The sequence below is a fragment of the Tamandua tetradactyla genome, chromosome 3 (genome assembly GCF_023851605.1).
Source record: "Tamandua tetradactyla isolate mTamTet1 chromosome 3, mTamTet1.pri, whole genome shotgun sequence".
Taxonomy (NCBI): domain Eukaryota; kingdom Metazoa; phylum Chordata; class Mammalia; order Pilosa; family Myrmecophagidae; genus Tamandua; species Tamandua tetradactyla.
The window spans coordinates 71,009,673-71,023,194 of NC_135329.1; the positions used below are offsets into that span (position 1 = coordinate 71,009,673).

Genomic DNA, 13,522 nt, shown 5'->3' on the forward strand with positions numbered 1-13,522 from the left:
CCCACGAAGGGGACCAGACCGAGGGGCGGCCGCCCACCTGTGCCTGCCTCCACTGCGCCAGGAGCCCCTGTGCGTTTTGGGGGAAGGTCCCCACCTTCCATGGGCCCCACTGTGCAAAGGCATCAACGGAAAGGTGCCTTTAAATCTTGACGCTCCACGAATCTATTTTTAACACGAATCACACGTACTCCCACACGGTGAGTTTGTCATAATGACATTTGTAACTGCACAAACTTCCCAGGAGCAGAATGCAATAGCGTGTGTGAAGTGTCAGCTCGTCAGATGTAAGCCGGAGGTTTCCAAGCCCGGCCCCCAAACCTGCTCTGTGATTTCAGCTTTCGGGGGCTGCTGCCCCTCAGGCCGGCTTCTGGCTGGTTGTGCTGCCTGCTCCCAGGAAGAGAGGGTTACAGAAATAGAATCCGTCTGTCACACAGCAAGTGCGCTCCTGGGAGGATGCTGGGTGTGCACACGCGTGCGCATGTGTGTGTGTGTGTTTGCTATTTAATTATTTTTAGGGGGGGTCACATAATTTTCTGTTAAAGAAAATGAGTTCTGAAGCTGGGGGTGGGGCAGCCCTGAAAAGCTGTCAGCGACTCCCTGCTAGACAAGTCATTTATCACAGCATCTTGGCATCACCAGCTAGAGACTGCGCCAAGAATTCTTAGCACACATCCTGCGGGGATGTCACAAGCTCCGAGGAGAGGGTGCACAGATCTTTATGGTGTAAAATTCCACTGCCTTGCAAAGCGAAGCCAGATTATTAGGATGCGTGTACTGCCTCTCCGCATCCTTGATTCATGATCTCGCTAGCTAGGCCGGTCGCTCTGAGCTCCTGCAATCTTTCGAGCAGAGCCTCGTATGATCTGGGCTCATCCTCTCCATCAATGCAAAAAGCCCAAGTCTCAGGCTCTTTGGAAGGGGCAACTGGCTACCTAACGCAGCATCTGACATATGCACAGTAGGTTGGCATGTGTCTTGATATGAATTCACTGCTGGCACCGTCAGTCCAGTGAGGACTCCCAGGAGTGACAAAATCAGGAGATGGGGCCAAGGCTCAGGTAGAACCAGGAGATGAGGCAAGACCCAGGCAGCGTCAGAAGTGGGGGCAAGGCCCAGTCTACTCCATTGAAGCTACACAGCCTTGCATGGACAGTTGGAAGCCTTCTCTGTGTTTGCATCTTCTGTCACCTGGGGACGTGATTTTACTGTAAACATATGGGCACCAGAACCTTTTGAGTCCTGGCTGGGCTGAGTGGGAGCCTGTGGATGGCCTCCAGGGACTCAGTGCCAGCAGGACTCTTGTCCTGAGACCTCTCAGCTGAAAAGGAGGGATGAGAATGGTGCCTGGGTGATGACGGCCAGCCAGAAGTTAGGATTCAGACGCCAGGACACCAGGACTGCAGGAGAGCAGAGGCAAAGTGATCCGTACTGCGGCCACATCCACACATAACCCCTGCGGGAAGCCTCCTTGGATATGTCTCCGTCCTAGGGATTTCTGGGTTTCTCACATTCAGGGGCCTTTCCCCAGCCACGTGACAGATCCCTGGAAGCGGCGGTGAGGCCTGTTCCCACGTCGCCCACGAGGATAGGTCAGCCTCGCATGGGCTGAGCTTCTCACAGGAGCTCAGATCCCTCTCAGAGCTGCTGCTGGGCCCCTCGCCTGCCCTGGATGCCTTGCTGGGTGGGGTCCTGGTCCGCAGAGGCCCCTCAGCTCTCCTTTCCGGGTCCACCAACAGGCCAGCGCATCTGCTTATGGCCGGGCTCTTCACACACCCATCCGGGCCCCTCATTTCTTGCTCATTCAACAAAAAGTGATGCACTTGAGACCTGGAGCAGACACTGGGGGTCGTTCTGGGATGAACAAGCATGGCCCCTATCTTGAGCATCCTGGAAATCTCGTTACTGCCCGAGTTCCCCAGACCCAAGGAGTCTGAACAGCTCAGAGTGAGCCGGAGCCATGGAAACCCACATCTGCTGCTTTAGGGCACGACCACCTTGGGCCCTCCCCTTCCCCACTTTGGCCATAAATCTCCAATTGGGATTCCTTCTATTTTGCTTCTACATTCCCTCTTCCTCCTAGCCATGTTAATAATATTTATTTTTTAAAATTACGTCTAATGAATGCATAATATATCTAGCATATACTATAGTATCTAATAAAAGTTACATATATATATTATGTGTGTGTGTTTTCATATCTATAAAACGTGTCACTTCCCTTCTGGGTTTCCTTCCCACACCTCCCGGCCTGCTCCCGTGCGTGATCCCTGGATGACACAGAGGTTGCAGCCCATAAGGAAGGCGGATGACACACAGAGGCGGCACCTTAATAAGAACACGTTTATCCAAAGAAGCAGGCAATTAATCTTTTGGTAGCAGACTGCCCACACTGTAAATTTCAGACTCTTTTATTTTTAATATAAGGTCTGGTACCTTCAATTAACAGGCATGAGAAAGAACTAAAGGGCAATGGGGAAAAGAAAAACCTCGTAACATCAACAGCACAACTCCCTGAGGCTGGCGGGGTCAGGGCCCTGCAGAGCTGCGACCCTGGCCTGGACAGGAAATTCTTTTGACCCTCCTCAAGCCGTGAAGGATTCTGTCCTTCCAAGGAGCTGTTTGGTGTATTCTTTGGATTCTCCTGAATCGGTGGAACAGAGCACAACGGAGGTGCCTGGGAATTTGATGTGAGTTTCTGGTTGGATGAAATTTGAAAGCTGTTCCCCAATAGGCACTATTTCCTCGGATGCCTGTATTTTGCACAGGATGGTCTGCTTGCCAAGGCGACCTGTCCATTTGTCCATTTCCACTCTGAAGGGTCTTCTCTGAGCAGTCCATGCCTGCTTATTCAGTCCCAGCCCTTTGCCTCTTCTTGCGCCTTCTGAATAGTTTGCAATGACTGTCGAATTCATTAACCCCTTTCTGGACCTCGTTTACTTTGTATATAAAATAAAGCATGATAATGCGCTTTGAGGCCTAATAATTTTAATCTGCTAAGATTTCTAAATATGGTTTTTAATAGTAAAGTCACAGATTTTTGGAGATTCTGCAAGTTTTTCCTAAATTTTTTTTTGGCATGGGCAGGCTCTGGGAATTAAACCTGGGTCTCTGGCATGGCAGGCAGGCGAGAATTCTGCCACTGAGCCACCAATCTGCAATTTTTTCTATCCTTTTTCTTTAAAAAAAAATCTATTTGGGTTGACTGTCATAAAAAGTCCTTGATCCAAAGCATTCATAAATGTCTTCCATGTAGCAGGCCCAGTGGGACACACTTAGAATTCATTAACCCTATCTTTGAGAGATGCATTATCCTGCTAAGAAGTTGACATACAAACCCAGGAAGTAACTGAAAAAGGATTCCAGTCACTTGGCCAACTAGCAGGAAGTCATAGAACAGGGAAGTTCACCATCAGCTGGCAATGCTTCAGGGCCATGAAACTGCAGCTCAGCCTTGGAGGAAGAAGAGGATTTAGTATTTCTAATGACAGGACGAAGGCATTGAATGAGTGCAGTGTGGAGTGCACAGAGTCCCAGTGGGAATAAGCAAGGTCTGAGGTTGAGAGAGATGGGGAAGACAAGGACAAATCTCCCTGAACTTGCACTGGGTTGGACTCGGAGATGCACTGGAAAGGGTCCAGATCAGACTGAAAGGTCCAGAGTGGGGAGTCCTGGGATGCCCATTGATGAAATTTGACACCTGGCTACGTGAAATCAGCCAATTTTTAAGAGTGAGAGGGACATTAAGACATCGGAGGAAGATGACTGTGGCAGCTGTGCGGAGGTTGGATTGGGTGAGGGTGGGCAGATCAAGAGGAGACAAGGGGCAGGAGGATGTCTTCAGGAGAATGACACTAGAGTGAGGTGGGGAAGGAGAAGGACTTGCCTGTTTGATGGGACATTGTATCTGGAACAAGAAAGAAGAAGGAAACAATAATGAGGACGGCCAGGCTGGAATCTTGGTCTGGAGAAGGCGGGGATGGGAGAAATTGACCCAAAAAGTTAGACTCAGTTAAAGCCACATGAGTAGGGAGGCAGGGTAGGGAAGGCACAAACAGAGATTTGGTGTGAGAAGAAGAAGGAAGAAGTCAAAGGCCATCAGAATACGACGTAAAGCCTAAGTCTCTGCACACTTTTTGGCTTCTACCTTACTACTTGAGGCATTCTTTGGAGCACACAAAGGCCCTGACTTCCTGGAACAGCAGTAATTCAACATGGAAACTGGAGGCCTGTCCTGAATAAAGACACTGGAATAAGGGACACGAGCTATTCAAGAAGTTCCTCCTTTATCACTGCAATTGCAAACAGCCCATTGTTTGGGGCATGGCATGGAATTTACTGCTTGACCTTTTGACAAGAGACTACACAGTTTTCATATACTTTCCATTTAGCTCATGATGCCACTTGGTTTTATTTGCAGATAAAAACGGAGCCATGCATAGCATATGCAGAAACACATTCACCAATGTTTTGGTCAGGAATCACTTGAGTTCAGTGGTTCTCAAGATCTTTTTCACTATCCCAATACCCTGAGTGGTAGAATATATTCAGATCAATGAAACAGAGTTAATTCCCATGTCACCAGTAGGGTATATGGCCTGGCGTTTAGTGAGAGATGGAAGGGCCTACATCCCTCAGTGCTTGAGATGGACTCGGGGGAACGGAAAGCAGAAATGTGTCAGCTGGTTCTGCTTTAGCCCCAGGAGGTGGAAGTCCCACTGGGACCCACTGTATCAAACCTCCAAGTGCCATCCTTCTGTCTCAATGGCATGCTCTGCCTGGTTTCTTATTCTTCTAACTCTAAACCTAGCCTAACCCTAAAATTCCTTTCCAGACCTGATTTCAGTTTTCCCTTCATCTGATCAATCACCCCTGCCTCTTGCAGCTGAAGTAACTGGCCCTTCCATTCAGTCTGAGCTTTTTGCCTTTTTCCCCTACTCGACCTTGAGCTCCCTGATGGTAGATAGCATGTTTGAGTCTCCTCTGAATCCCCAGCATCTAGCATAGTGCTTGGCATGGGATAGATACATAGTAAATGTTTACAGATAAAATGAATGAATGCATGAATGAATGAAGTGGTGAGATACAGCCTTTCCAGCTCTGTGGTTTATGATTCCATGGCACGCAAGTTGTTGCACGTTATTCTAGTTTTTTAAATAACTCTTCACATGTTTGGAGCATTTGAAAATTCCCAGGCTCCACATCACCTCACTACCACCTTGAGAGGTCAGCAGGAGAGCTATCATGTTTCTCTTTTCATACTCAAGAAAACCGAGGTACTTAAAAGTAAAGTGATATGGGCATGTGAGGGTAGAATTCTCGCCTGTCATTTGCTTAATATTTCTTCTCTCAGGGCCAAGCTGGGGATACTGTAATGAGTACCTGAGCCTTGCCTTGTCTGCTCCTTTGGAAGGAGCCCGCTCTTCCTGACTGGGAAACCAGGAGGGGCTCTGCTCTTTAAGATGCACCATGTCTGAACACTCGAGCCTCCCACTTCCTCGCTCCCTTCTGCAGGTCATGCTGACCTGGCCGGCTTTGGAGATTCCTTCAGCAGCTTGGACAAGATCGATTGGAAAGCATGGATTGGTCACCATCTTCTTAAAATAGAATATGAGAAAAGACAGTCTATTATTTAAAGTCTCTTTCTCCTCCTCCTTTCCCTTCTCCTCCTCCTCCTCCTTGTCTGTTTTTTGAAACATTGTACAGTTCCTCACAAATTTGGGCAATTAAGCCTGTTAACCAAGACCTTTGGTGCTTTAGCAATATGAAAACTTATATTTATTAATATATTATATATATTTCCCTACAAAAGCTTGCTGAAATTCCTGGCTAAGCTATAAGAAATCTTGATTCTAGTGATCTTGCATCAGTCACTAGCTTTGTGTCTTCAGATAAGCCACAATATCTTTCAGTCTCTTGTTGATTTGCTGTATTCTCAATTATTTATTTACTTGATTGCCTTCCCTACTGGACTGTGAACAAACATAAGGCAAGGACAATATCTTGTTCAAGTCTATATTCTCAACACATAGTACCGTTTCTAGCAAATATTGGTTGAATTAAATAGACTGCCCAATGTCAGGGGGAGGATGGGAAGCAATTAACTACAGAAAGGGAACACAAGGAGCCTGGCAGTTTTGTCTAATGCTTCTCCCAACTCTTCAGAAGGAAAGCCACAAGGTCAAAGGGGCTAGAAGACATGGTGTGTGTGTGTGTGTGTGTGTGTGTGTGTGTGCACACGCGCACACGGCGCAGAGAACTGCTACAAGCAGGGAAGTGGAGGGAGCCATGAATGACAAAGACCCAGACCAGACAGTGGATCATTTAGTATCAAGATCAGAGAAAACTGAGTCAAAATTCCCTACTCAAATACCGCCATGATCTTAGCACCACCGTGTGGCAACGGGTACCTTTAGAAAGTTCTTCACCCTTTCTGCACTTCAGCCTCACTGTCTGTCGAATGGAGGAATCTATAAATGATCTATAAGGGTCCTTTCAGTTGACCTCCTAAATTTCCAGGAGGGCAGAGGACAAAGAGAATTGTCAGCTGGGGATGGGTTATGGAAAAATGTGCATGGGTTGGTGACTATATCATGCCATTTTCTGGGAAGACAGAAGCATACTAAACTGCTAGTTTTGGAATTGTTTCATGCCAGTAAGTATAATGTTGCCAAGGGAGAGGCTACATACTGCCAGAAAACCAACCTAGTACATAGGATCATTATTCCAGAAAATAGGAATTTTGTTCTCTGAGAAATAGACATGAAATACATAGAAAGTAAGGAAGGGGATAGAGTAACTACACACAATTAGTATAACTGAGACCAAGGTATTAGAGAGAAGGCAATCCTGCTCAATTATTTAAAAGCACAAGACATGCCACAAATGAATCCTAAGAGAGCACTCAACTCAGTATTTGGCAAGGGGACCAGGAAGATAGAAAAGTGTTTTCACCAATGGGAAGAGGCTAGTGGAATGTAGCTGATAGGTATAAGGCTGCTTCACACATCGTAGCTTTCTTAGGGCGTAAATTCAACCTCAGATTGATTTTTTTTCAAGCAAAACATGTACAAACTTCACTAAAAATAAACTGAAATCTTCATCATCAATTCACTATAAAACAATTTAAGGAATTCGCTTAGTATGAAATTAAAGAAGAGCTAAGAATGAACCAACCATTAAACCCTCTGTAAAGCTCCAAGTCAATCGAAGCAGCTGCTGCTTCCCTCAGATGAGTGCACCACTCCACCTGTATCACTGATCTTTGTTCTTTTCATTATTTTGAATTGAGTATCTTTGGGACAGGACTCTAGTGGGTCAAAATCAAGTCCACAGTCCCCTATTGTTACAACTTTCCCTTTATTGTCTTCTCAGCATGATTTAGCAACTCCATTAAATAAAGATCAGGGTTATTCTTTTTAAATTCATCGCACCTTGTAGGATAACATCTGACCAACCTGAAAAACAGCATTTATTTGTGCCAAATGCAGTGCATCATTGCTGTCTTGTATAGCAATTCCATCTGCAATCATAAACTTTCTAACACCAATCTGGACAGCTCTCTCTATTATATCCTATAAGTCATCTCGATGCTTTTGAACTCCTCTATAAATTACTCTGAACATAGGATCTGTCATGTTGATGCCAATAGTGATAAACTTGAAGCAACTCATGACTGTAGTCCCAGATCCTCCCTGGAGCCTTAGATTGATTTTTTAAGACAATATAAATAATGACATTTAAATAAGAAAATATCAAGCATGAAAAGGTTCACATTCTTAGCCATCTTTGAAATCCTTATGTATGATAGGGCTGGAAATTAAACAGTTTCCTTGGGATTAAATGGCTGTCTGCTCACCCGTTCTCAAATGTCCTTTCCATTACAATGCCTGACAGACCCGAGACGTATATCTCCACCCTTATATTGGGATGTGGGGCACATCAACAACCCAGTAACCGTGTTTCGTCCTCTCAGGTCATGTGCACTTGCCATCTGCCAGTGTCTGCCTGAGACCCTTGTGGAGGAGGGAGTGGAGTGAAAGTCTATAACCTCTCCTGTAGGAATCCTGACTTCTCACCGTGTGTGACCCTGGGCACTTTCCTTCTCCCTTGGAGAATTTCCTTCAATTTCTTCATCTGAATTTAAGGCATCAAACAAGATGCTGCCCCTGAAAGCAGAAAACAAATTTCAAGTTACAGGATTTAGTATTATCAGGTTGGTTTGCTAACCACAGGGAAAAAGGTTGTGTGTGCACATTTTTTTGCTGAAATGCTAATAGTCTGCATCTAGTGAAACATAAGTCCCTTCCTACCCCAAAGACCCTTCCGCACCCACTCTGGGTTGAGAGTCACACCCTATCCTTCAGACAGCGTGTGCTGCAAGGCTATTTAGAATAAAGACTTATTTGTGCCTCACTTAGTATGAGTATCATCCTTGTCACCCACATGAAATATTACATCTCGGGCCATCATTAAGAGGAAATTCCAAGTCTGCTAAACGCCTTCCTGTTCATGACCAAAGAAACACAACAAGGCAGGCTCCTGGAAAACCCTGGTGCCTGCTTCCCTATGTAGCCTTCCCTCCCAGCAACTCCTCAAGTTCAGCCCATGCTGGAGAATAAACTCAATTGCTTGGAGTTTTCCACTGTTCCATGTTCTGAACTGCCTCTGAGCTAGCCCGTGCTGGCCCCACCTCATTTGGAGAACTTCCATTCATCCTTCAGAGAAAGTCCTCTCTTCTGGTGGGAAACACTTTCAACTTTGAGAGATCTATCTTTTTGCCTGTTTGCCATTCATTTTTTTTCCTCCCATTCCCTTTATTTCATTATTTTTAAGAATGTCTTAAAACTTACAAATGAGTGTGCATAATTCATGTGCGTAATTTAAGGAATAGCAATAAAAAAATGCTCAGATATCTGTCATCTGGCTTAATAATAGAGCCAAAATTTTTGACGCTTTTCATGCACCATTCCCTAATTCCATTCTCTTCCCTTCCCTTCTCCTCAGAGGAATTATCTTTATTCCTTCAGAGTTTGACCACCTTTGTATGTATGCTTGAAAATACATTGCATAAATGTTCCAAGAAATGATCATGATGATGACTATGCAACTATGTGATGATATTGTGAATTACTGATTATATGTGTACAACGGAATGATCAAAAGTTAAGAGTGTTCGCGTTTGGTGTTTTTTGGTATTTTTAAAAAAATAAAAAATTAAAAACATACAATGCATAGTTTTGTCTGTATTTGAACTTTACATGAATTGAAACATATCATTTTATTCTTCTGGGACCTGCTTTTTTTCACCCAACATTACATTTTTTAGACTGATCCGGTTGATGCATGAAGCTATAGTTCGTGAGTTCTTTCATTACTGTATAATAGTCCATTATAACTCATCACAATTTATTTATCCATTCTGTTGAAAATAGATGATTGTTTTGTTTTGTTGTCATAAGAAATGCATCTGTGAACATTCTAGAACACTTCTCCTGGTACATATTGCAAATATCTGTAGGATGTTTAAGATATTTAAAAATGAATATGTTGGGCGGTGCAACAGTGGCTCAGTGAATTCTTGCCTGCCATGCCGGAGACCAGGGTTCGATTCCCGAAGGCTGCCCATGAAAAAAAAAAATGGATGTGTTGTGTCAAAAGGTATTCACACTTCAATTCATCATTAATGGAAATTGTTTTCCTAAGTGGTTTACTTATTTATCCTTTCTTCCGTACCGTTTGTGAAATACCGCTTTCTTGTCTTTGTATTTCTTTCTTGCTTTCTTTGGGATTGATTGAAAAGCCTTCTAATTCCTTTTTTTTAATCTTCTGTTAGTTCAGAAGTTAGAAACACATTGACACACAGTATACTATGCATATTTAAATTAGATTTTCAGCTTAACTAATATTTAACTAATAAGGTACAAATATACCTTCCTCCAGGACGATAATTTCTAGCACCCTTACTCTGATCATTCCAATTCTAATGAATATGCAATTGCTGCACTGACTTCTATTCCTTCTTATTTAATTGGGCAAATTGCACATGATTAAAGCACTTTAATGCAGTAAATGTTTTTATGTTTATCTATGTGCTTAACAATGTCTTCGTTAACTTGTCCATCTTTTTTCTCCAGCTTTCCTTCTGGGTTCATTGCCCTTCTTTCTGAAGAACTGGATATATAATTCTAGACTGACAGTTATTTTTTCCCAGAACGTTGAAGATACTGTTCTGATTTTCACTGTTACATGTGAAATGTCAGATTCAATCTATCTGAGATATTTATAAGTAAGTTGGCTTTTCTTTTTGCCTCCTTTTAAGATTTTCTCTTTGCTTTGTTGTTTTGTAATTTGACTGAACGGTACCTGGGTATATATTTTTCTTTTCTTCTCTGCCTGCGATGTATTACATTTCCTGCATCTGAGAATGTATATCTGGTATCAGTTCTGGAAAATTCTCAGCCTTTTTTTTCCTTCAGTATTGCTTCTACCTCAGTCTTTCCACCTTGCAGAATCTAATTAGACATATGCTGTGGTTTCCTATTCTGTTGTCCATGTCCTTGAACTTAAAAAGTCTTCCCTGGTGTTTGTCTCTTTGGGATGCAGTCTGGAAATTTCTTCAGAGACGTCTTCCAGCTCACAATTCCCTTTTGAATTCAATCTGCAGCTAAATCCAGCCGTTTGGGTTTCACCGCACATGGATATCTATTTTATTCAAGTTCTAGAAGTTATATTTCTTTCTTTTTTTTCCTCTTTTGCATTTGTCTGATCAGTTTCGATAATATTTCCTTTCTTTATTCTACTTTCAATCTCTCTTTTATATTTAAAACACAGGATGCATTTGTTTCCTATTCTGTTCCTTATAATTGAAATACCTGCAGCCTTTCCTGGCCGGATACTATTCTTTATATTTTATGCTGACTCTGATGGTCCCATTTCTCTTTGTCTGTTTACTGGGTTTTGACTATGAGCTCATGTTTTTGGATCTTTATCTGTGGGAATTCTTTGAGACCTCGGTTTTAAACGTATTTCTCTAGAGGATTGTATGGTAGCCCATGACAAACTCTGGGATCTGTCCTGTAACTACTTGTTGAAGAGGGCTTTGAAAACTATTGCTCTTTTTTATTTCTTTGTTTTGTGTATATATTATACAATACAATGAAAAAGTTAAAAATAACTTTTATTTCTCCAGAATGGATTTGTCTTTTGAGTTTTGGAAATTTAAGCAAAGGTTTTTCTCCTCTCTCTTTTTCTCCCCCTCCTTACCAAAGCTTGACTCCATCGTGCATCTCTGCAGGATGGGGTTTTCTTCTTGTTCTCTCATTCAAAATGTTGGTCCTCAAAGGGTTCTGGATTTTGCAGCTCTCTTTGATTTTATCACCCCCGCCACAGGCCCACACTTTATCTCCTGTTGCATTTTTGCAGTTCTGCTCATTAAAACCCAGGTTCTGGACTCCCGGAAACCAGCCTCTACACCAAAGCACTCTTGCCCCCAGACTGGTTTACTGCTTTAGGCTTCCTCATCATCTGTGGCTTCTGAAGAATACCCTTAACTTCTGCCTCGGCCAGGTACCAAAAGGTGTTTTTAATATTTTAGCTGCACTTAAGCTGCACTGTACTGGGGATTTTTCTACAAGCATCCAGTCTACCAAAATATTGTCCAAAATAGAATCCCTACCCTGAAATTCTTCCATTTTAGCACTTATCACAATTGTCATGGCTGGTTCACCTGCCTGAGTCTCTCAGAGAGCTTCTCTAAGGCAAAGCTGTGAGTTCCTTACCTTTTAATTCCAGCGTCGGACACAAATGAAGGAATCCTATCAACGTTGTTTGCATAAGCGGGCAATGCACTAACCAGAGCTTTCCCCTCCCCCAGGCCGAATCAGTTTATCGGACTTGGCTACCCTGAAACTCCAGGCAGACTCACTCTATTTTGTGCACACAAAACTGACGGTCGGTCGTCTTCTCTCTGGACGCCTGGAACCGCCAGCAGATCAGTGGGATCCGAATATGCGCCGAGAGTGGCGCAGAGTCATTAATTTGAATTTCACACACTCTGGGGGACTGTAGCAGAAGGTGTGGGAAGGGACGAGCCGGGGAAGCAGAAGCTCAAAAGTGAGGGTGGAGCTGCTCACGGGTGCTTCTAGCCTACTGGAGAGCTCCGGCCAGGGGCTCGGAGCCCCTGAGAAGGGCGTGAGGGTCAGGCCCAAGGACAGGGGGAGGCTCTGCGGGACCCTGGCCATCCTGCCGGAGGAGTCTCAAGGTGAGGACACCCTGCTTCTGCCGCTCGGGCCCCCTCCTCTTCTAAGCTGTCCCCTCGGGGGACACGGAGCAGGCGGGACTGGTTTGATGATTGACTGTCAGTTCTGGCTGGGACTCCCACTAATCCAAGAAAAGCTGGGCATTAAAAGACCGGAATGCAGACAGAAGCCCCCTTTATTTGGTTTCTCAATGGAAACAGTCAGAAATGGCCTCTGCCTCCGATAGCCCCCACTAGCCCTAGCAAGAACGCCAAGCAGCTTAAAACTTCAGAAAGGAGTGAATGTGTGCTCCCCTCCTTTATCCCAGTACAATGGTGCACTTAGAATGAAGAGGTGGTTCCGGGGCGGGAACTCAGGGAGCCAAGCCAGGTGCACTGCCAGCTCTGCCACTGCTCTGCCATCCGCCAGGGAGCACTGCCCAGTCCCGTGCCCACTGGGGCCTCGACTTCCCTACCAGTATGGGGCGGAGGCTGGGGTGGGTGCGCCAAACTTTGTAGCTTAACAGGTCTAAGATTGCGTGCCTGGAACGCCTTACTTCTCAATGTCACTGTAGGCTCTGATCTGTCTCCCATGGAGACTGACAATGGGGTTTCTAGAGAAGTGTTTGGGGTTCCAGGTCCCCAGCCCAGATAGTGGCGGTGCATGTTTGAGTCTGCTTGTTAGCAGTCTGCCTGCAGACGGCAGGGAGTCCGCCATCATGGGTGGTGACTGCTGCAGGAGCCCTCCATCTGAGAACTCACCCCCAAATTAAAACATATTGCCCACGTACCTGTCCTTCCTGCAGATTTACCAAGCTGGCCTAGTCCCCTCAGACTGGGGTTGCCTAAGGAATCCTGTGTTTTCACGACTCATCTGGAGACTCAGTAACTACTTCTTCCATAATCCATACTGATAGTCTGTAGATTATAGACAAAATCACAGTGTGTAACCACCTACCCAATGGGCGTCCCGGGGACACACCTGGCCTGCATGCCTGTGAATGCAGAACCCTCAGGTGGGCTCGGGCCCCGCCTCCAGCTCCAGAGAGAAGAGCGCTGGTTGTAAGGATTGTATTCCTAGGCCTCTGCCCCACTCCCCTCCAGACACCGAGGCAGCCTTCTGCGTCCCCCGTGGCTCCCACACCCACTTGCATCTGCACACCTGTACCTGTCACACACCTGGTGAAGAGGTAAGCATCAGGGGATGGCATCGAGGGCACCGAACCTCATCATCTGAGGAAAGCAGGGGAGGGCAGGGCCGCGGTGCATGCTAGAAGGGCCTAAGTA

The 13,522-nt window shown here is 45.0% G+C and overlaps 1 pseudogene; it reads right to left on the bottom strand.

Annotated features, from left to right (window-relative positions):
• Window positions 1-1,314: 1,314 nt before the first annotated feature.
• LOC143675605 (deoxyribonuclease TATDN1 pseudogene) lies at window positions 1,315-7,670 on the bottom strand (annotated as a pseudogene).
• Window positions 7,671-13,522: the final 5,852 nt, after the last annotated feature.